This window comes from Chiloscyllium plagiosum, unplaced genomic scaffold (genome assembly GCF_037043375.1).
Source record: "Chiloscyllium plagiosum isolate Xiang-an unplaced genomic scaffold, Cpla_swu_hap1 HiC_scaffold_16, whole genome shotgun sequence".
NCBI classification, from domain to species: Eukaryota; Metazoa; Chordata; class Chondrichthyes; order Orectolobiformes; family Hemiscylliidae; genus Chiloscyllium; species Chiloscyllium plagiosum.
The window spans coordinates 23855299-23880213 of record NW_028270154.1 but is presented as its reverse complement, the minus strand read 5'-3'; the positions used below and the strand labels follow the sequence as shown (position 1 = coordinate 23880213).

Below are 24915 nucleotides of genomic sequence, written 5' to 3'. Positions count from 1 at the left end.
CTCGTCTCACCACTCGGCAAAAGCATAAAAGGTGCAACAAGATACTCATTGCGATAGGCTATGCTGGACTTCTAAACATTTTGCCACAAAACTCACCATAGCCCATGCTGTTCACACCTTTATAAGATTCTTCCCAATAATTTAAGTTGCCTAAATCAACAAAATGAATTAAAGTTAAAGGTGACAAACATTTAGGTAAATCTTGTTCAATTTGTCCCAGCATATAAATAATTTCGAAGATAGAATTTTAGAATCGTAGAATTCCTATAGTGTGGAAGCAGGTCATTCAGCCCATCGAGTCCACACTGGCCGTCCGAAGAGAGTTCCACCCAGAATCAAACCCCTAATCTATCCCTGTAACCCTGTATTTCCCTTATTTTAAAAGAGCAAATAGGATTTCTTTTACGGCTAATTCAGCTCTGACAAGTTCATTGGTAGCGATTTAATTTTAGGTTGAATATTGAAGGAGTGGGAGCAGAGGCAAGATGGAAAGGCAAAATCGAATGACCACAATAACTGGACATATGGCTTGTGGATACTACTGCTCCTGCAATCATGAGTCTATGCTCCCTAGATGACTGCATTCATTACAACTTTCATCTTGTCAGGAAATGTCAATTCTCATTGTCTTGTTTGAGTCCTGCATTGTAAACCACTGCTTAACATTGAGTAAATAATCAAGTGTCAAAAATTGACAGCTGGCAAACAGAGGGCCAGATGCCCACTATTTAATGAAGCCCTGTAGCATTGCCAACAATGAGAGAGGGAAGGATTGGACTTGTTCTAAAATAGCCATTTTAAGCAAGGCAGGGATCATCTTATTACACTTAGACGTGCACTGCAAAAATATTTGATTACAATTGCATAAATTTCACACTGCAATTATAATTCAATTGGAAACTCAGTATACCAGAGAACACATTGAAGAAAAGCTTGAGAAAACATTATTTTCCCTTGGTCTTTTATCTTTTTTTTTCTATGTCCTTTTTGAATATGAGTCTTAAAAAATGTAACTTTTTATTTCGGTGTGTGGGACTGCCGGCTGTGAATAAGAGAATGATAAAGAATGTTTTGGGAGAGCTGCTGGTCAGGAAAGGATTTTCACCATATAGGTGTTTGAGTTGAAGTATATGAACACTAGGAGCTGCACGGTAATCACTGCATATGCATTGAGTTCATAATTCCCTGCTGAGCTGCTAATGGTTTAACAATTTTCATGAGGATTATTTAATGGGTTGCTTATGAGCAGATTGGTAAACTTGCACTGGAACTTGAAGAAATACAAATGCAGTGCCAGGGAAAGATCTTTTGATCAATAATGACACATCAATTTCTTCAGCTTGACAAGAGTGATGATTTCAGCAGTGTGCTTGCCCCATTGGTCAGGTTGTTTTCAGTCCTTTACACCAGTTTCACTTGCACAGGGATTCACAATGAATAATTCTGAATTTTTTTTTAATATCAGCTTTGGTTTTTGGGGAAGTTACTCAGTGGTGGTATTGTGAAACAGTGTATTGAGACAACTAACCTGGTGGTTAAGAAGATGAAGTATGAATACATGGAGTGGGAGTACAAAGCAAAATGAAGGGGAAAAAAAGAAATGACAAACATTTTATTATGTATGGTTCTCCCCACAGGCTGAATGAATGGGCATTTCTGTTTACATTCTCATAAAAAGAACACAGGCAAACATATACAAATACATTATTTAAACATCATCCATTTTTTATGTATCCAACAGAAAGCATGTTAGACCCAGGAGCATATCCTCTGATGTCAAACAATATGGTGGTCGTGTTGGAGACTCTATGATTCAGTTTATGCCTGGTCACTCTGAACACATAGAAGCTTCACTAACTGGTTAATGAACTTGCATCTCCTCACACACTATGTTAATAACAGTGAATTACAAAAAAAAACTACATTGACTGACCTATCAATTAAAACTGTGTGCAAAGAAATTAAACCAAATTCATTACCACTTGGCCCCAAGAAGTAGTAAAATTTCTTAGTGCAAGAAAAATTAAATATGATAATTATTTTAATGCATAAGACTAACTCCCAAGCTTCATAAAGCCACAAAAAAAGGTGTAGTCAGCCTCATGGCTTTAGACAAACAAAACCAGTTACTTTATGCAAGAATTCTGTTACTCACATTATACATTTTTGAGATAAGTGTCAACCACTAAATGACTCATTCCATCACAAAGCAGAAACCATTTGCCCAGTTGTGGAGCTCTAAGAATTCAGATTATGCCAGAACTGATCATGTGAAACCTGAATCCTGAGGAAACCAATGATACTGTTCTGAAATCGGGTTAATTTTCTTTTTCCTTTTAAAGTCATATATTATGAGACAGTAAGAATGGTAATCTTCAGATTAGGGACATAATGGAGTCCATTGGGATTCGGTAAACAAGACATTTGCTTTTCAATTAGCAGCAATCTGTTGATGTACACATCAGATGGTATATTAAGAAGACATTTCAGCATTTATCTTGGTATAGCTGCCTGTTAACGGACTGCGAGCCTGTGCTGTTTAATAGCCTGCAGCCAACAGTAGTCCCAAAGGAAGAATAGAAGCCCACATAGAAAATTCTGTTTGCTTTAAAAAAAAATGAAATCCTTAGAAACAAAAAAACAATCCTTTTGATTCTAATCTTCAGAAACCTACATGAAACAATTCTACTTACAGTATACACCAAATAATTTAGTAATTAGAATATACATTCTCCATCATTTGCTCAGTGTTGCAGACTCACAATTTTCCAATTCCACTAACAAAACACAAAACACATTTTAACAATACCATCTTCAATATTTCACTCCCATATCTGTTAAAAACATAATATTCCCCACAGCTGTCTTCTTCCCAACCCTGTGGCTCAGTGATTAAATGTACTACATGGAGCTATAGACAGCCTGAGATTCTATCAGTACTATATGTCTGGGTCCAGTTGGTATACTCGTATGATGGCTCCTGCATTTCTCAGCATCAATTACATGTACGAGATATAAATTAATTCAGGACTATGAGGCTTTTGCTTATCTTAGAGTCAGCTCCCTTATCTGAAGTGCACACAGCAGGGGAAATGAAACCATTCACTCAAATGTTATATATGTGCCTTGAGCACATCTGTTTCAACTCCTGTATATACACCTGCAAAAGCACAATAGCTTATTCGCATCCTTTACTGGAAAATGTGTGTTTGATAGTCACCTGCACAAGCATGCAGTCAGCTGAAGGGGAAATGGTAAAGGTAATGTCACTGAACTACTTATCCAGTGTCCTCAGCTGATGCTGCAGGAACATACCATTAAATCACATCCAGGGAGCAGGTGGTGTTAAAATTCAAGTGATAAATCTTTTTCTCAATATGAAGTTAGTCTCAATAATGTGATCACGGCAACTATCCTCCAATTGGAATGACAGCAGTATGTTCTTTTTTAATTCATTCATGGAATGGTAAGTATTGCTGATAAGGCCAGTAATAATTGCCCATCCTTAGTAGTCCTGTGGTTCTGGAGTCACAGGTAAGTCAGACCAGGGTGAGAACGGTAGATTTTATTCCCTTGAAAATTTGACAGGGTTCAGAAAAGGTTTACAAGGATATTGCTGGGGCTGGAGAGTTTGAGCTCTGAGGAGAGGCTGAATAAGCTGGGGCTGTTTCCCCTGGAGTGTTGGAATCTGAGGGGTGACCTCATCGAGGTTTATTAAATCATGAGGGGCATAGATAAGCCAATTAGCCAAGGTCTTTTTCCGAGGGTAGTGGAGACCAAAACTAGAGGGCATAGGTTTAAGGTGACAGAGGAAAGATTTAAAGGGGACCTAAGGGGCAACTGTTTCACGCAGAAGGTAATGCGTATGGAATGAAGCTGCCAGAAGAAGTGGTGGATCCCTATGATTCTAAGTACATTATTGAAACAGATGAGTTTTTACAACTACCAACTATGGTTACATATTTGCCTTTATGCAACCTTTTTATTTCAAATTTTTAATAAATTCAAATATTCTCACCTACCATGGTGACCAAATCCATGTCCCCAGACATTAGCCTAATGGGCTAGATTTCATGACATTACCATTGCATCACTGCTCTTAACTACCCTCTGAAATGTCTTAAGCCATTCAGGTCAAGGGCAATACGGGATGCCCACATTCCACGATTAATCATACATAAACATATGATAAACATCTCTTATCTAAATACTAGATCTTCCTTCATTTGTATAGAACCATAACACATTGATACTTTGAACCATGTCTGCTTATAAGCAGGAAGAGGTCATTTTGTCATCTTCTACATTGACATTTTGCGAGGTTACATTTTGTTACCACGACGAGTTTTATACAGTCTGACTGTAATAACAGCTACAAGCGTTTTAGTTTCTAGTTTACCCAAATCAACTTTCATCCATCAGCTCCAGTCTATGACCACAGTGTGAGTTTTTCCTTTACCAAATTACAATATTAACCCACAATAAGTCTCAAAGAATTGAAATGCACACACCCAGCATATGGCAATCAATTTGGTATGCCAATCTCTGCCAAGGCTCAACCTGTGACTATAGAGGTGCGAGACAAGCACCCTACCACAAAACTGTCAGCTTGTGATCTTTTTCCTAGCCTTGCTTTGAAATCAGATGATGGAATTAAATACCTCTTGTTCGCTGTATCAATTTTTGGTAACATGAAAATTAGCTTCAATTATGAAATACTATAGTGTAACTTTTATTTTAAATGATTAAACTCATTATGAGGAGAGTCAAGTAGTTCAAATGAGATGCTTTTCAAAGCAAACTGTTAAGTAATGGAGGGAATTTACTAATAGCATGAGCACAGCTGGTATAGGCTGGGGCAGTTAATCAGATAATCTCTCTTTTCCTGGGGCTTTTTATAAAGCTCAATTTAAATCGACACAAAATTAAAAGTACATTGCCTCCTGCATGGATCCATATAATTGCTTTCCTTGCTTTGTTTTTCTTTAATGCAGCTGTCTTGTCTTTCTCCCTCTTATTGTATGTGATAAACTGGACAAAACTTATTGATAAAATGATGCAGTGGTTTAACCGCTGATGGGATCAACAGAGTTCTGAGTGAAATGGGTGGACTGGAAAATGGTACATATTGTCAAGAATCAGACATGCTCTTTACTGCAGCATCATAAAAAAAATGAACAGCTGTTTTGGTGAAAAGCTGTTTAGATATTTACCGCAGTTACAAAATGTGGCAGTTCAATGTGTAAGATTTTACTTGGAACAGGAAAATGTTGCAGATGTCTCTGGGTAAAATTAAAAACTCGGCAGTTATTCCACATGGCACAGTAACCCGTCCATGTGATGTCAATTCATTCTCATGTTGGTGTAAATATTTATGGGATGCAAGTTTTTTCCACACATTCACCAACAACTTATGCTTGCAGTTTTTATACATGGCAAAGCATCACAAAGTAATTCAGAATGGAGAGAAGAGAAGAAAATATCAGGGAAGCCAGCTCAAAGCAGAGTACGGTGTTAAGATTTGAGATGGTTTTTCGCTTTGGAGAAAGACATAGCAAAACAAAAGCAATCCAGGAAGAAAATTCAGAAGTTCTTTATAGTATTGTACAGTATGGAAGAACATACTTAAAACAGCAGAGGTTGTGAATCTTGACATGGGGCTGAAGGAGATTCCCAAAGTAGAATGAAGCAAGGTTTTCTCTATAAAGAAGAGAATTTTGAAATTGATGACCAGAGGGATAAGAATTAGTGGAGGTTTTAAAGGATTAGAAACATCAGTTCAGTATCTACCCTTTCACCTCCCCCACCCCAATTCCTGAGAACTTTCATGTCACAATGTGATCTCAATCTCGTTGGGAGTAAGGCCCAAACTGCTCAACCTTTCCTCATAATACAAACCCTTCATTCCAGATATTAACCTGCTGGACTATAAATATTCAATATCATATTTACCCTTCAATAAGGAAACCAGCTTTCCATGCAGTCCTCGAGGTGTGAACTCACCAGTGCCCTGTACAATTGTAGCAAGACCATACCCAACTCTATACTTAATTTTCTCTAACAAAAGGGGAAAACACTCCATTTGCCTTCATAACTTCTTGCTTTACCTGCATGCTAACTTTCATGATTAATGTGCAAAGAAAACCAGATCTCTGCATTGCAATATGCTCTCCATTAAAATAACGTACTGCCTTTCTCTTCATCCTGCCAAAGCTGGTGAACTCATATTTTCCAACATTATATTTTGTCGGCCTAATTTTTGTAGATTAACTTTTAACTGACTCTCACAGTTATCAGCTTTGAAGTTTCTGTAGCACTAGCATCTACAACCTTTTGAGAAATCGAATGAATTGCTTAGGTGGGCATAAAGAGATGGGGGCAGAATGAAGAAATGAGCCCATCCAGCACTGATTTAATCTGGATTAGCAGCATGAAAGGAAATGAACAAGGAAAAGGATTAGGCAGCCAATGTAACTGGAAAACACAAAATGCAGAGAGATGTGGGGTGGTTAGAAAATTAGCAAAACATGGAAGAGAGGAAACCAGACTTTTCGAATTGTCAGGAGATAGGCTGAAGGAGTGTGTCCACGATCAAGAATGGCAATTTGTATACATGCATATAGGTTGAAGATAGCCAAGTCAGGCACATGGCTATTTAAGATCTCAATGAGTTCCAGGTCAGATTGACAGAGATTAACAAAAAGACACCTGATACAATTGTAAGTGCTGTGTCATTCAGTCTTTGCAATGGCTTTAATATAATTGAGCCAAGTTCATAACTTGAATCATAAACTTGGTGTTTTTTCGAATGTCTCTTCATGTGAAGCAGCAATGCTTGATTATTTTACTTCTTAAATCAAATAATAAACTCAGATATTTCATGGCACATCATTTTGTACATAATTCATTAAAGATGTGCCAATGGGCTCATACCTCTCAAGATCTTTTTATTCATCTTACTGCAGTTGTGGGCCAGAAAAGAAACTCTCATATTTTTGATGATAAAACCAAAACTTCTGTTGTACAATAAAGACAATTTAAAATGTCATGAGGTTAAAATGACAACTAGTTCAATATGAAAATAAATAGATAAAATGAATGCAGATCATCACTGAATTAAAATGGCTGAGGTGGACACAGGGTACAGCTATGTCCTAATTAAAAACGGTATTTTCATATTACCAGGTTGTAATACATAGCACTAACTCCGCCAACCCTCACTTCAGTCCTGCTGTCATGTCTCCGATATGTTATTATACAACAAGTCACCAGCAGACCTGATCCTCAAGGTTATGACCTTTGAGATTATGATGTGACATTTCATAATCCCTGCAGGCCAATGAAAAACATTGGTTTTGAAATAAATCACAACACGCTCACATTCAGTAATGATTTTTAGGCAACTGAGATTTACTTGATTATCCAGGGTTGTATTTAAACGTTGAACTAAGATGATAAAGTGGCTGTTACTAATGTATTATTGGACTCCTTCTTAGTCAAGGCAATAAATAATTTGTAGTTAATATAATGCTGATTTTGAAATGATCAATATGCCTCTGAATCACTAATGGCTGTATTTCTTTTTCCTTCCTCTTCTTTTTTATTCCACGACATCAATTACATGATCACAGCACCTCTCCAGTACCCTATTGGATCCAGCATGTGGAAGAACAGATCTACAGAATAAATGTTGGTAGACCCTCAGTTGTCACACCTGACTACAACCTTGGCTTCATTAACATCATTCGATACCTTGTGCAGGGCAACGATTAGGAAGAAGGAGATGTTGTGATTGTAGCAATTCCAAAATCCAAGCTAATGGTCTGGGGATATTAGTTCAAATCTCACCTGGTAGAAATCCAAAACATAGTTCATAAATTTTGCAGACTTGTGGTCTACATGGATTAGCAGTGGGCAGTGCACTTAACAACTGAGAGAAAGTTTTTTAAATTTTTAAGTTTTTTCTTCAGTGCATTTGTTATACGAGTGGGAAGGCAATAGGCTAGTGGCAATAGGCTGGCCAGTTAATTCAAAGAGGAGAAAGTAAGGACTGCAGATGCTGGAGATCAGAGCTGAAAAATGTGTTGCTGGAAAAGCGCAGCAGGTCAGGCAGCATCAAAGGAGCAGGAGAATCGACGTTTTGGGCATAAGCCCTTCTTCAGCAATTCAGGATTTCAGCTGCTGGCCTCAATGCTAGTCTTGCTGACTGATCTATTGATCTCGAGTAAAATTATCACCTCAGTCACCTTGCATTGATACTGTCATTACTTGCAGCATTCTTTCCTGGACTTACCCAGCACTGATGCCACTAAGTTGTTCAAAAAGTTAATCTTGTTGAATGAATTTCAAAGGCACATGGCAAGGAAGTAAAAGGTAGCAATGAGAATGATTTACAGAATCATAGAATTTACAGAACAGAAGGAGGCCATTCGGCCCGTTGTTTTAAAAAGGTTGTGAACAGTATTCCATGAATATCATTACATTACATTTTTTAAATTCATTCACAAGATGTGGGCATCACTGACTAGGCCAGTATTTGTTGCCCATCGCTAATTACCCAGAAGGCAGTTAAGAGTCAACCACATTGCTGTGGGTGTGGAGTCACATGTAAGCCAGCATGGCGGTTTCTTTCCTGAAAGGACACTGGTGAACCAGATGGGTTTTTCCAACACTCAACAATGGATTCATGGTCATCATTAGACTCTTAACTTCAGATTATTATTCAATTCAAATTCCACATTCTGATGTGGCCAGTTTTGTTCATCAGATTTTAGTAATCAGTCAACATTAAAAGGCCAGTTATAGCAGACCAAACCAGGCATATGTTTTTTACTGGGTTTCCAACAATGCAGGACGAGAAGTTTTGGGGGTTCTTGCTGTTTTCAGCAATTGCTGGCTCTGGGAGTTGATACACAGTGCAGACTGTATCAGAACCTTCAGTGACCAACTACAACTTCATAATTTCAGTGTTACTCCACGTCTATCCAACATCCTGAAGTTCTAGTTATTCTGGAGAGGCAATGATTGTGAAGGTCAACAATTCACTTTCAGTTCACATTTTTTACTCCACCTTTTGCAACCTTTGTCTTATTGTGTTCTTGTTCATTTTTGTTGCTCTATTCTTCCTCCCCAATCCTCAACACTATTCAAACCAAATCTGGAACTCAACTGCAAATATTCCCAAAGTGTTAGCAATTGCTTTTTATTTTCTGGGACCATTCCCTTTACAGTATCTCATGACCTCTGCACTAATATTCTTTTCACCTGGGCTTTTAAGAATTAGCTGCTCTCACAATTTGCTTTCCAACAAGCCATTAAACTACTCAGGGTTGAAAAGTAACAAACTCCTTACACCTATTCTCAATGACAGGTGAGAAATCTTACGAGTCTATTCCCAAAAGTTTACATAGTAATGATGTGCAATAAGGGTCAATTAACATCTTTTAAGCAAATGTATTTTATGCTTGTGTTACTTGTTCTCCCTGGTAATGAGTTTGACATTCTGTACTATATGTCAAATTGCTCTCATAAGATGAGTTCTCCATCAATTTTGGACAGCCAGGTCAGTAAGGGTCTCTTTTTTGGCAGATTGTATACTGTTATAATTCAAAAAATTAGATTAATAACCACATGCATCTCCTCCCACCTCCCCCCTCCCCCGTCCCTCACCCAGCCCCACCCCTGATTTGACTGTGACTAATTGCCTGACTGATTAAGCATCACACAAGTTGAGCATTCTTCTTGTTTATCTCCTTTTGAATGTTATCTTCAATTGTGATCATCAATTGTGAGCATGGTGTTATAATTTTTTGAATTATAACAGTATACATTCTGCGTTATGTTGATTTATCCATTTAAAACATTCCAAATCAATGCATTAAAACAAATAAAGCATGTAAGTAGTCACTTTGAATTGACAAATTCCAAACTGCAAATTGTCTGCTCCACATTTTCTAGCATCCATCCCCAACAGACTTGAAAGTTTTCTTTTGTATCTTTCAAACGTCACTACAGTAGTGGTTTAGAATGGTTAATCAATCTTACTCATCATGTGCCAGAGTTGGTCCCATTCAACAACAACAACTTGACTTGTAGCAATTTAATGCATCAACAGATGCTCCACACAAGAGAATACGTAAGTGAGCAGAGTGTGGAGAAAAGTTAGGGGGAAAGAAATTGCTGAGACAGCTTTGGAATTGATTTTTGAAGGTGGAAGGGATACAGCAAAATGAGATAAGTTTAAAAAGAAAATTCTGCAGTACTATGATGGCTAAAGATTCTGTCACAATTGTGATACAATTTGCAGTGAAAGGCAGAGCACACTTTAAATCGGACTGGAAGGCATAAACTTGGATATAAGACTATCTTCAAAATTGTCTCATTGTCCACTTATTATGGTTCTTGCTATTGTAACGCAGGTATATCACAGATACCTTTATCACAACCCATCCTTTATACTGTGACCTGGGATTTGCTGAGGAAATTCTGTTAGCCTTCAAAATAATACAGGTAATTGAACTCCTACTGGTTACAGCATGCTGTTACTTTCCAATTCTCTGGAGACAGTGCCATGACTGTCTTGCTCAGAGTTTAAGGATGAATTCAAGCTCAACTGGAGATAATTATATATTCAGTTTGATTTCACAAGCTTCATTTATATATGTGGTTGTCCTTTTTGAATTATTCAGCATATAGCTGTATTACAGGCAGTCATTTAACAGTACTTGGGAAAACACCTTCATTCATTCATTCTCCTATCACACTGCATTGGGGTGGGAGAGCTTACATCCTGCATGTTCTAGTTGCACATGTCCTGCTACTGATTTTACATGTCCCTCATCCTCTCCTTTTTTGGTCAGTCATTTGTCCACCACGAATACCAAATTCCATCAATTGATGTTATTATTGTAAGTGTTAAATATGCAGTTAACAAAAGTTAATTGGCAATTTAGGATCACAATTAGGGTTAATTGAGTTGCAATGGGATAAACTATAAAAAGCAGAATTGATACAGCCAAAAATAAGAGAAGCTGGAAGGGATGGGTCCCCCATCCATGGGGGAAATTAAAAAAAAAGTCAAAGATAGTGTCAAAAGAAAAGACATATCATTGTGCAAAGATAGGGGGCAGGTCAGATGATTGAACAGAATCAAAAAAAGTAAACAAAAAAAATGCAAGATTAATAGTGCATGAGAAAAGGTTAGCCAAAAGTAATTAAAAATGAAAACATTTCTTCCGATATTTAAAAAAGAAAAAAATAAACAAAGTATGTATTAGTCCTATAGTAAACAAGTCTGGGGAATGAATCATGGAAGAAAAGAAGATGTCAGATGAATTCAGCAGACGTTTTGTGTTGGTCTTCACTAGAAAAGTTACAAGTGACATCTCTAAAATAGCTGTAAATCAGGAATTAAAAGAGAGGGATTAACACAAGAAAATTATAATTACCAGGGAAGTGGTGCTGAGTAAACTGTTGGATCTGTGATTTGACAAGATTCTTATGTATGTCGTTCTCAGGTCTTAAAAGATGTAACTAGTTAAATAGATTTAATTTTCTGAAGCCCATTAAATTTTTGGGAAGGTTCCTTTAATATTGGAAAATAATTAATACAACTCCTTTATTTAAAAAGGAGGCAGAAGCAGGAAACATCCTGGCCTGTAAGCTTAAGGTCTGTCAGAAGAAAAATGTTGGAAGCTATTATTAAAGATGTTATAACATAGCAATTGGATTAGTTCAATGTAATCAGGTCGAGTTCACATGGTTTGTCATAGGGAAAGGATGATATTATATGGTGTGGTATGGTAGCTAAATTTGCTAAATTCTTATCTATTTGCTGAAAATAGGTAAGAATGTGACATTACTTATCTACATCCATTTGTAGGTTTCTAAAATGAGTGAGTAAAGACCTGGCAATTGGAGAATAATGTGGGAAAATGTGAAATTGTGCATTTTGGTAGAAAGAATAAGAAAGCATATCATAAAAAGGCTGAGAGGTTGCAGAGCTCTGAGATGCAGAGAGATCTGGTTGTCCTAGTGCATAAATTGTAGAAGATTAGTATACATATATAGCAAGTAATCAGGAAAGCTAATTGAATTTTAGGCTTTGTTTTGAGGGGAATTGAGGTGAAACCACATTTGGAATACTGTGTACTGCACTTGTCGGCGTACTTATGGAAGAATGTTAATGCTTTAGAAGCATCCAGGGAAGTTTTACAAGAATAATATCTGGAGTGAGCAAGGCAAGGAAAGATGAGATAGGTTAGGTCTATGACCACTGGTATTGAGAAGAGTCAGAGTGACCTAACTGAAATGTAAGATCTTGAGGGGATTTGTTTGGAAAGGATGTTTGAACCTCTTGAATCTCTGTAGTCCTTGGGCCATTGGGTCACTCACAGTATTATTAGCAAGGGAAATCAGGACTTAGACCAAGTCATAGTAAAAGGTCAGTGTTACAGTTCCGAATCAGGATGGTGTGCAGTTTGGAAGGGAATTAATAGGTGCTGGTATTCCCGTGCATCTGCTGCCCTTGTACTTTGTAGGTGATAGAAGATGTGGTTTTGAAAGGAAAACAGCAAGTGCTGGAGAAACACAGCAGGTCTGGAAGCGTCTAAATATAGAAAAACAGAGTTAACATTTCAAATCCAGTGACCCTTTATGTACAGAATGTGGGAATCATCAGGAGATTTCCTAGCCCATGTTTGACATGATGCCCTGACACTTCATTGGTTCAAAGGTTAACGCTACCCCAGTGAGCCATTACACTGTGTAAGATATAATTCTGTGAGTATGCCTTTGTCACGCTGCTGCTTGATCAGACTGTGGGAAAACTCTCCCAAGTTTGGTACTCGCCCCCCAGATGCTGGTAAGGGTTGCGTTTGCTGTTGCCACTTCTAATGTCTAGCTTGATGCCAGGTGGTCCATCCTATTTCATTCCTTTGATTAGAACTTAATTTGTATACAAGGCCTATCCTTTCCCATAACTACTTTAAAACTAATAGAATTATGATCACTGATCCCAAAGCATTCCCCTGCTAACACTTTTGCCACTCGTGCTGCCTTGTTTCCCAAAAGAGGATCATGTTTTGCTCCTTCTCTATTAGGTACATCAACATATCAATAAAGAAAATTTTCTTGACCACAGTAAACAAATTCCTCCCCATCCAAGCCCTTAATACAATGGCAGGCCCAGTCTATGTTTGGAAAGTTAAAATCCCCTACTATTACAACCTCATTATGCTTACAGATATCTGAGATCTCCCAATACATTTGCTCCTCATTTTCCCACTGAATATTTGGGGTCCAATAGTACAATCCCATAAAAGTGATTATCCCCTTCTCAGTGTACAGTTCTGGTTGCCTTGCAAGAGAAGGAGATTTTTAAAACTGGAACAGGCGCAGAAAAGATTTACAAGTATGTTACCTGAACTGGAGGATTTGGGTTATAAGGAGAGGCTGGATAGGTTGGGACATTTTTCCCTGGAGATTGACAGTGACCTTATTGAGGTTTATAAAAACATGTGGGGCATTGATAAGGTGAATAGCAAAGGCCTTTTCACTAGGATAGAGGAATTCAAAACTAGAGGGTATAGGTTTAAGGTGAGGGGACAAGATTTGAAAGAGACCTGAGGGGCAACTTTTTCACACAGAAGGTTGTGTGTACATGGAATGAACTGTTAGAGGAACATCATCTGGTCCATTTAAATGTCAGCGTGTGACAAATCTTCATTAAGAAGTTCAGTTCAACTCCTTCATGCCGGCCAGGTTTCCCAAAATAAACCATTTGCCTGCATTTTGGCCATATCCTTCTGATACTCTTCTATTCATGTACCTGTCCAAATGTCTTTTGAATATTGTAACTGTACCTTCATCGATCACCTCCTCTGACAGTTCATACCATATACACACCACCCTCTGTGTGAAAGGTTTGCCCCTCAGATCTCTTTCAAATCTTGTCCCCTCGCCTTAAATCGATGTCCTCTAGTTTTGAATTCCCCTATCCTCGTGAAAAGGCCTTTGTTCACCTTATCTATGTCCCACATGCTTTTATAAACCTCAAGGTCACCGTCAACCTCCAGGGAAGCTTTCCTAGGATGATGACGTCAGCTTGTATGAGGGGGCATAACTAAATGAGGGGTGATGGATTTAAGACTGATATCAGAGGCAGGTTCTTTACTCAGAGTGGTAAGGGCGTGGAATGCCCTACCTGCCAATATAGTTAACTCAGTCACATTAGGGAGATTTAAACAAAACTTGGATAAGCACATGGATGATGATGGGATAGTGTAGGGGACGAGCTGAGAATAGATCACAGGTCAGTGCAACATCGAAGGCCGAAGAGCCTGTTCTGCACTGTATTGTTCTATGTTCTTTGTTCTATATCAGCATTAAAATGTGATTCTACAAGTCCCTTTTCAAAACAAAAGAGGATTTTGGCTTCACAGACTTGGGCAGCATTTATTGTCCATCTCTAGATTGCTCTTGAGAAGGTGGTAGTGAGCTGCTTTCTTCCACTGCTTCAGGACATTTGATGTAGGACACCCACAATGTTGTTCGGAAAGAAGTTCTAGGATTTTGACTCTGCAATAATGAAGAACACTGACATATTTCCAAATTGGGATGGCAATTTCCTTGGAGAAGAACTTCCAGATGGTGGCATTCTCATATATCTGTTGACATTGTCCTTCTAGATGATAGTTGTCTTGGGTTCTGATGGTGCTATTGAAGGAGCCTTAGTACATTTCTGCATTACATCTTGCAGATATTATACACTACTGCTACTTGGTGTTGGTGATGGAGGGACTGGATGTTTGTGAATGTCATGCCAATCAGGTTGGTTGCTTTGTCTTGGATAGTGTTAAGTTTCTTGAGTGATGTTGGTACTGCACCCATCCAGAAAAGTGGGGAGTATTCCATCACATTCCTGACTTGTGCCTTGTAGATGGTGAGGCAAGAGGCAGATTATTTGTAACAAGATTCCTCGCCTCTGATGTGTTCTTGTAGCCTTTTCATTAGTATGGTCGATCCAACAGTGATAATTATTTTCTGTCCTGAAGAAGACAGTCATTGCTTGGAAATTGGTGAATATTCCTTGCCACACCAGCCCAGACCAAACATTGACCAGGTCTTTTGGACATAGACTGCTTCAGTACCTGAGGATTTGTGAATGGTGCCAATCATTGTGCAATCAGCAGTAAGCATCCTCACTTCTGAGCCTTTGATGGAGGGAAAGTCATTGATGAAGCAGCTGAAGATGGTTGAGTTATGACATTACCCTGACAAACTCCTACAGAGATGTTCCAGAGCTGAGAAGGTGAATTCCAACAACCTCAGCCATTTTATTTTATGATTCCAAATAATGGCAAGATTTTCTTCTGTTCTCATTAATGCTATTTATGCTAGGGCTCCTTGATGCCACAGTAGGTCAAATCAACCTTTATGTCAAGTGCCTTCTGTAATGAATTCACGTTGAATTAACAATTCGAACAACGTTCATTTTTTGGCTTTTATTCTGCATACATTGGCTGAAGTAGCACATTTTTGTCATTTACATAAATGATTTCGGTGTGAACATAAGAGGTATAGTTAGTAAGTTTGCAAATGACACCAAAATTGGAGGTGTAGTGGACAGCAAAGAAGGTTACCTCGAGTCCAATGGGTTCTTGATCAGATGGGCCAGTGGACCGAGAAGTGGCAGATGGAGTTTAATTTAGATAAATGTGAGGTGCTGCATTTTGGAAAGGCAAATCAGGGCAAGACGTATACACTTAATGATAAGATCCTGGGGAGAGTTAAGACTAGAGTGATGTTTGAAAAGTACAGCACGTCAGGCAGCATCTGAGGAGCAGGAAAATTGATGTTTCGGGCCAAAGCCCTTTATCCTGAGGAGAGTTGCTGAACAAGGAGATCTTGGAGTGCAGGTTCATAGTTCCTTGAAAGTAGAATCGCAGGTAGATAGGATAGTGAAGAAGGCATTTAGTATGCTTGCCTTTATGGGCAGTGCATTGAGTATAGGAGTTGGGAGATCATGTTGCGGCTGTATACGACATTGGTTGGGCCACTATTGGAATATTGTGTGCAATTCTGGTCTCCCTCCTATCGGAAGGTTGGAGAGAAACTTTAAAGGAGTCAGAAAAGATTAAAAGGATTTTGTCAGGGTTGGAGGGTTTGATCTATAGAGAGTGGTTGAATAGACAGGGGCTATTTTCACTGGAGTGTTGGAGGCTGAGGGGTGACCTTATAGAGATATATAAAATCATGATGGGCTTTGATAGGGTAAATAGACAAGGTCTTTTCCCTGGTAGGGGAGTCCAAAATAAGAGGGCATCAGTATAAGGTGAAAGGGGAAACATTTAAAAGGGACCTAAGAGGCAATGGGAATTCATTACAGAAGACGCTTGACATCAAGATTAATTTGGTCTACTGTGGCATCAAGGAACCCTAGCATAAATAGAATTAATGAGAACAGAAGAAAATCTTGCCACTAGTTGGAATCATACTTTGCATAAAATAAAATGGCTGAGGTTGTTGGAATTCATCTTCTCAACTCTGGGACATCTCTGCAGGAGTTCATCAGGGTGATGTCACAGCTCAACCATCTTCAGCTGCTTCCTCAATGACTTTGATAGGTATGGCAGAGGATAGTGCGTGTGTGAAATGAACTGCAAGAGGAAGTGATGGAGCTGGTACAATTACAACATTTAAAAGGCACCTGGATGGGTATCCGAATAGGAAGTGTTCAGAGGGATATGGGCCAAATGCTGGCAAATGGGACTAGATTTATTTAGGATATCTGGTCGGCATGGACGAATTGGACCGAAGGTCTGTTTCATGCTGTACATCTCTATGACTCAATTTTTGATTGTCTTCTTCAAACAGGCCCCAGTTCCCCTAAGAAGTCTGATGTGTCAGACTCCTGATGACAGTCAATTTCTATTCAAAAAGTCTGCAAAACTTTTGTGGGCAGCCATACGACTAGCGAATGACAAGTGCTCATTGCTCTCCCCTGACGGCAGAATGTGGGTTAATATTTTGCAGGAACAGTTTGTAACAAAACTTTTCAGCTGTTAACATTTACAATTCATTTGGTCAAACAGACATATTGTTTGACATTTCTCAACCGCGAATGGTACGTGACGTGACTTATATGATTCCACCTCTGCTTCAGTCTATATATCTAAACTTACCAAATAGTGCTGCAAATTAATAGACAGAATAGAGAGGCATTGGCACTGACTCATTAATTCATTATTACATATTCTTCACATCCAAGTAGGGTAGCAATATATTACGATAGAAATAAGTGTCAAGTTGCATTGAAGAATTTGTGCAATTTATACAAATCCTCTGCTTATTCGTCCTCCTCAATCATAAGCTCAATTTGCTTTCCTACTCTGCTGGAATAGTGAAATTCTCATTTGCATGATATTCTCCCTTGGAACAACTCCAATTTCATTCCAGTACTTGTTGTAATGCATTGAATAAACAGTGCAAAGTAGCTCATTTCCATTCCTTATGAATTGAAAACACATCTGCTTGAAATTATTATACCTTGGAATCAATCTCAATGTGTTTGAGCTTTGACCAGATGCACATGGAATTCTTCCAATGCCAACTGGAAAAAATGTACATTGTTAATGACCACATGCTGTGCATGAGCACATGTAACCAAAATGGAAACTATTTGTTAGTGTTACCACAAGAAAGAGATTATGTCGGAGACACAAGTTCAAATCCCGACAAACATGATGGCATAAAGCTTCCATTCTTTTCAGCTCAATCCATTTCCGAATTAGTGCAAATTCTCAGCACTAGTTGATGATTGGCTAACTGTTTCAAATCTCAAAGATAACTGCTAATCTGGGAATGCAACATTAATGCAGTGGAGTTTGAAATGTAAGTATTGAGTTGCAAATCAGATTTTAATTTGTGTGAGCAAATTGACCAATGTTGAATCTGTAAGGGAAGCCTAAGAAAGAGATGGAGGTCCAGGGCAGTCAACCTTCTGGGAATAAGATGACACCATAAATGAACAAGGCTGAAAGAAAGCCCCAGCTGATTTATCTCAGTGCAAAGATATCTCCCACTGTATAAATCTTACCTTCTTAGATGGTCTTGGATTGGTTCATTTGAGAGTTCAGTTCCATTGTTTAAAGACTGGCAATATTTCTCCATGAATTCCTTTCAGTCTACCATCCTTATAGTCAATAGGAATGTGTATTATTCCAAAAACAAAGATCTCAGATTGTGACTGAATTGGATGCAATCCTTCAATTTTTTGTGAAAGGGAATACCCACACTGGCTGGAAAGATACCTTTGCAAGTTGAAATATTATTTTACAGCACAGGAAGAAATTCCTAATGGTCCATGTTTAATTTTGAAATAAGCAAAAGTGATAGGGTCACCATCGGATTCAAGAACAATTTAGCAACCTGGACCAATGTCTGATCTGCAGTAACAATTGTACATTTCTGTTCTTATGCCATTCTGCAACAGAAACTAAAGTCACATTTTACACAACATTCATGCAGCACCATCTTGACCTCCACCAACAGCTTGTCACATTTCTCTTTACTGTTAAAGAGTGCATTAGTGTGGCCTTTTCTTTTGCTAAAAACACATCTCACTTGCCATTAAATTGTACTTAGGTGCTGTATTGAACATTTGTAGCTGTCACTGTCTTGGATAATTTCCTATATATCATGACTTCTCAGAACCGAGTAGCTACATTTATAAGCTGCAGAATCTGCGATTTGCTCCTCAGAACCACAGCAATGTGTCAAACCTTTTCTGACTGTTCTTTTGTATGTTAGCTCTGTCTAATACTTTCAGATATGCACCTTTCCATGTATAAACCAGCTCAAGCTTGCATATATAGTTTTAAAGCCACTCCAAGGAGCTCATTATTTCATAGAGAAAACATTCAAGATCTCAACAGGATTGCAACCTGCAATCGCTCTTGAGTGCCAATGTTTTCTTTACCATGTGTCCTCTAATCCATTAATCAACTGTTGATTATCATTTGATAGACCATGTTTATGATAACGATATTAATCATTTTTTTTGTGAGGGTCAACATTCTTTATTTGTTATTGAACGTGCTCGATCATCCACACTAAGTACCTGCACCTTTTTATTTATGTTACTGGCAGATCTCTAAAGCATTTGTAGTGTTTTTGGGGGTATATGTGTGGAATGCAGAACAATTCCTATTTCTATTTCATGCTAAAAAGGAATTGGTCTTGGTGTCTTCCTAATCAAGAGCCAGCAGTAATGCAAATAAAAGTCAAAAAGATCAATCATTCAACCTTTCCCAGCAAATCTTCAGATCTTGGGGGTTTTTCACTCTTGTGGTCTTCAGCTCTTTCCCTGATTTTTATGTCTTCTTTCCAATACTAAATCCAGCATTGGATATGAAATGTCTCAGATGCTGCTGACCTTGCAAAGTACAGTATGCTTTGACTACATTGCTCCAGTCCAGTGACAAGGTAGATGGGGGAAAAAAAAGGATTGGATCCACTATCTAAGACAGGTGAAATTGACTCTCAATTCATTGCATCCTATCTACATAGATCATAAGAGCACATCCTATCTGTATAGATCATCTGTATTGACACATTTCAACTGAATATTTTTTTAATATTCTGTTAGAAAACACATCCGATCAATGTTTGCTTTTTTTTTGACATATGTAACCACTTCTCAGCAGCTGTGAATTTAGAGACAGTGCCCAAACTATAGGAACTTCTTTTGACTCTGAGTTCAAAACATTACTCTTCATAACAAGCAAATCTAAATGGTGGCTGCAGAAACAAGGGTAAACAAACATGACTTCATGTTTGTAACTAAATTACACAACTGTATTCAACATTGTCCAGGAGAAAGACCACTGAAGATCAATCAGTAGATTTCGGAATATAAATATGTGGAAGATTCATTTCATGACTGGAATCTCAGCTTCAGGTCACATTTGTAACTTGCTCGAGCCTCACACTCAGCATTCATGTCAGCTGAGCTCTGCTAGTGGGTGATCATTCCCAACTTTCAATATACACCATTTAAGCTCTTCAGAATGCTAGTTTTGGAAGGACACACTGTTATTTATTGCTTTCCATTGGATGTACTCCTGGCCACTGTTACTTTTTATATAAACATTCTGAATGCAATTCAAATGTGCCACAGGTTACATGTTGTAAATATGATGGGAGTATGATGCCACTTTAAATAAATATATGCAAAGTAAATGCAATATTGTGGTGATCACCAAAGAGCATTAGCTTCTTGAACAATAAGACTAAGCTGATATACTATTCACAAAGTGAATTTCCATTTACTGCGAGTGGATTTTATCTTTCCTCAGTGATGCCAGGTTGTTGTTTGTCTTTCAGTTTCACCGATATTGCAGTCCTCCCAGCTGTCTATATAACCCTAGTTAGAGATATACAGCCTTTTACAACCTTTTCCCACTGCCTGAACACCCACAATTTAACACTGATGATGTGTTAACCATCCTATATTTACTCTGAATGGTACATATTTATTTCATTCATCATATAATGACAGATAATCAGAAAGTCATTACTAGGCCTGCACTGTGCAGTGCAGTAGCTCGATTGGGGCGTGATTGAGCAATGCAGAATCCGTGGCTTGTATGTATTAACCACACTCCACATAGGACACATAATGAATACATAATGTTTGAAGAATGGTTCAGTGAGGCAAGGAGGGAATATAAATAGGAAAAATCTCAGGGCTACAACTGGAATGTACATTAGGCTGATTTATTGACAGAGCATCTGAATGATTAGGTGATCAATGGGGAGTGTAGTACTCTCTCTGAGACAGAAGATTCCACATCAATGAGATAAACAATAAAAAGCTATGCATTTCATGGCTGGAAACCAACATTATTATAAATTAGTTGATCTGACACTTGCTCAATAAAAAGTCTTATGCATACAATTATTTTTCCTAAATGGGGGAGTCAGGGAATAGAAGAGTGTGGTAAAAGCAATGCTGGATCAACATCAATACTGTGTACCAGCAGTTAGAAAGGGTTGCAATACATGGCCTGAGGAAATATGACCACAGTTCATATGATCAAATTTACCAACAATATTATTTCCCAGTTATGCACTGTTTGACTTCTGTCCTTCCCCCCCCCCCCCCCCCCCCCCCACCTTTTCTTCTTCTGCTTGTAGGAACCTCCAGTTTTCAATTTCAAATTGTCTGACATCATTGCTCTCTTTCTCCCTCTTATGCATGTCAGTCTAACCTTTCTTCAATCACCTTCTTCAGCAAGTTCTCATGCCTTAGAATATGGACACTCCAAACTGTTGCCTTTCTTGTCAATATTCACTGACAATTGTTCCTCTTCCACTATCCTGAGTTCTTCTTTATTGTTTTTGTGCTCACTCTGACTGGCCTAGTTATTCCAGCTTTAGAACCATTTCATAACTCTCTGGGTTTTGGATATTTGCTTTTTTGAAGTTTACTTTTTATTCCTGTACTGCAAAACACATCAATCATTGTCTGTATATTTACTTTCTTAAGATTTCTACATGTTCCTATGTTCAGAAATACTTTATTCTTGGAGGCTACATGACTTGCCATTGCTAGTTTTGGTTAGACCACCATCCTGTATGCATCAGAAACATAGACCATACCCAATCAACACCTCAAATCCCTGGAGAGTTATTGTCAGTGCTGCCTCTGCAAAATCCTGCAAATCAACTGCTGGATTTGTGTACCAAGATAAATGTCCTCTCCCAGGTCAATATGCCCTTATCGAGACAATGATCATGTTTAACCAGCTGCAATGGATTGGCCATATTGTCTGTATGAGATGACACAAGACTCCCTGAACAAATGCTCTCTTCCAAGCTCTGCAGGGCAAAAGGAAATGCTGTAAGGACTGAAAGACTCCCTAAACCAACAGTAACATCTCCACTGATGTGTGGGAATCGCTTGCCCGGGAATGCACAAACTGGAAAAGAAGCACCTGTGATAGCATCAACTACTTTGAGCATTACCGAATGGAGCAAGTGGAGGCCAGCAAAAAGAGCAGATTCCAGGACGTCCCACTTACCCAACTCAAACACAAACCTGTACCACCTGTGGCAGAGTCTGAGGGCTCCAAGACTGGATGACTCAGCCACCACACAATTCACCACCCTGGAGTCAAAGCATGCCATGCTCAATCTGAAGAGACTGCCAAAGAAAGAAGAGGAAAGAATTTTTGGCAGGCCATCTTTTGACAGGCTACATTCCAAGTACCTGAATGTAGTGCTAGATAATGTATAGAAGAACGCTAAAGAAAGAGTGAAGATGGTCAGTTTTGCAGATGTCTACACCCTCAAGTTCAATAAGCAGAAGATCTACAGATATCAACGTGTAGAGTAACAAAGTTGTGAAAACTTACAGAATGAAACTTCATGTTTTAAAAAAAACCTGAAATTGTGAAAATTGGAAGAAACAATGGTGGGAAAGCTGAAGTCAAGATAAATGGTCAACAATAATTATCCATCAACAAACAAGTTTCCTCTGGGATTTAGAAATAGTACTGATTCACTGAGGGTAAAAGTCAATGTCAGTGCGATTACAAAATGATGGTAGCAGATGAGCCATCCTATTACACATTTGAGACAATATCTTTTACTCCTGAAAATGCCAAAGGAAAAGTAAATAGATCAAATAAAATTAAAAACATTAAGTCTGAGTAAAAGTGTGATAAGAAAGTGTTAAACTAACAGGAAATGTAAGTTATAACCAATGACTTGCAATGATTACCACCATATGTCCTGAGATGGTATGCATGGTGAGTCAGAGGATGTGTCTTTTTTTGAATGCTGTGCACCATATGGTGTACATTCTTTCCTTTTTATCACGTGGATATCACAGCCTAGGCCAGTATTTATTGCCCATTCCTAGTTGCCTTTGAAAAGGTGGTGGTGAGCTGCCTTCTTTAATCACTTCTGTCCATTTGATGCAAGTAGACTCCATTGGGATGGAGTTGAGAGTGTAGTGCTGGAAAAGCACAACAGGTCAGGCAGCATCCGAGGAGTAGGGCAAAAGCCATTCCTTAAGAGAATAGGTTGACTGGGATTTAATTGGCAGATTGCATTGCTACTGATTGTCATGGACAGGTTATTTTTTCACATTGTCAGGTAAGGACAGCAGATTTGCTCCCTAAAAAGGATATTGATGAATTAGCTGGATCTTTAGAATAATCAACAATGCTTCATGATCATCATCAGGCTTTTCATTCCAGGTTTTGTTTTGAATTCAAGTTCCATCATTTGCCATGGTGAATTACAAACCCAGGTCCACAGAACATTGCCTGGGGCTGTTAATTACTTATCCAGCAATAATACCATTTCCCTAGTTATTAACTGCTTGTGATTGGATATGAAAGGAGAATTATTTTGTCAAAATCTCAGTGTATTAGGTCATTTAATCTTCAAGTTCAGGAACAATGGGAATGGGATCTCAATGTCCGGCCGACTTTCAGAGGGATTGTGCTGGCTGGGAACACCAGAAACCCTGGAATCATTTTGAATTGCATCAAAAGAATCGAGTAATAATAGACAGGATCTGATAGCAGTGGGTATGGGAGTGTCAAAAGAGACAAGTTCAAGTCTAATTCCATGAAAGGTCATCAATCTGAAACATTAACAGTTGTATCTCTCTCCACAGATACTGCCTGACCTTCTAGGTATTTATCAGATCTTTATTCAGATTTCCAATATTTGCATTATTTTGATTCTGTCTGTCATCAAAATTCTTTTTGCACATTATTTCCTCAATTCAATGTTTTTTCCCATGGTTTACACTTGAAAAGAAGTTGAGGAGAGGGGTTTTCTGCTCCCTGTATACATGTGGAAGCAGTATCTCATTCTCGCTGCCTTGCGTTGTATTGCTTCTTTTTATAGATGTCTTTTGAATGTAGCCTCAAAGAACATATTGTCCCAACACAATGGAAACATTTGAATGTTTGTCCTTTCTAAAAGGGTATCAAACAACAGTTTTACTTTATTGCAGCAGAAAGAAATGTTTTAGTCTTCAAAATGTCCTGATACACAGCTTTTCCAGAAACAGCAAAATAATACGGTACCACACAAATGAGAGCTGACATTATCAACTGCAGATCTAACAGTAGAAAACAACAGATGGACCTTATATTATATTTTCATTATTTGTCTCTCATCAATTTTTTGCTCAGCTTTGTTTTTTCTGATGAAAAGTGAGAGATGGAAGCAGTGTGGAATGAGACCAGCTGGAGTACGCAGTCGGAAGAAACTCAAGGCCTTAGATGAGTGCATTAGAAATTTATAAGGGAAATGGAACTTCAGTTAAATGGAGAGATGAGTGGAACGAGTGTTGTTCATTTAGAGGAGAAGAGGCTATGGAAAGATCTAATACAGTGTTTAATTTTATCACCATTTTTCTGACTGAATAAGGGCGATTTAACACTGCACTGTGGTAATCGATGGGTCACAGATTTAAGAAATTATAAAATAAATCAGAGCTATAATGAGGAGAGTTATTAAGTAGTAAGTTGTGATACTCTGAAAAAACTTGGAAAAGCTGGTGGATGCAGATTCAATGCTCCCTCCAATAGGGAATTGAACAAACACTTGAAGAGCTATGAGAAAAGACAAGAGCATGGAGATAATCCTTCAAACACCTGGTATAGTGTGTCAGACCATAGGGCCTCCTTTTATTCCATTTCATTCTATGAACATTGTTTAACATTTGACTGCAGACATCACTAAATCAGGTACACAGCAATATACTCCTTATCTATATCCCTAATGATGTGTCTTAATCCCATTCTCAGAGCTGTAACCTTCCTGTTTCTACATCAGCAAATCATCTGTGTGTAGGATCATAATGCAAACTTACAATCACTAAGTAGA

At 38.3% G+C, this 24915-nt stretch overlaps 1 protein-coding gene across 14 annotated transcripts in view; it reads right to left on the bottom strand.

The window, feature by feature from the left end:
• LOC122556528 (teneurin-2-like) overlaps window positions 1-24915 on the bottom strand; it is a 2772576-nt gene that overhangs the window by 1225255 nt on the left and 1522406 nt on the right. The window lies entirely within an intron of this gene.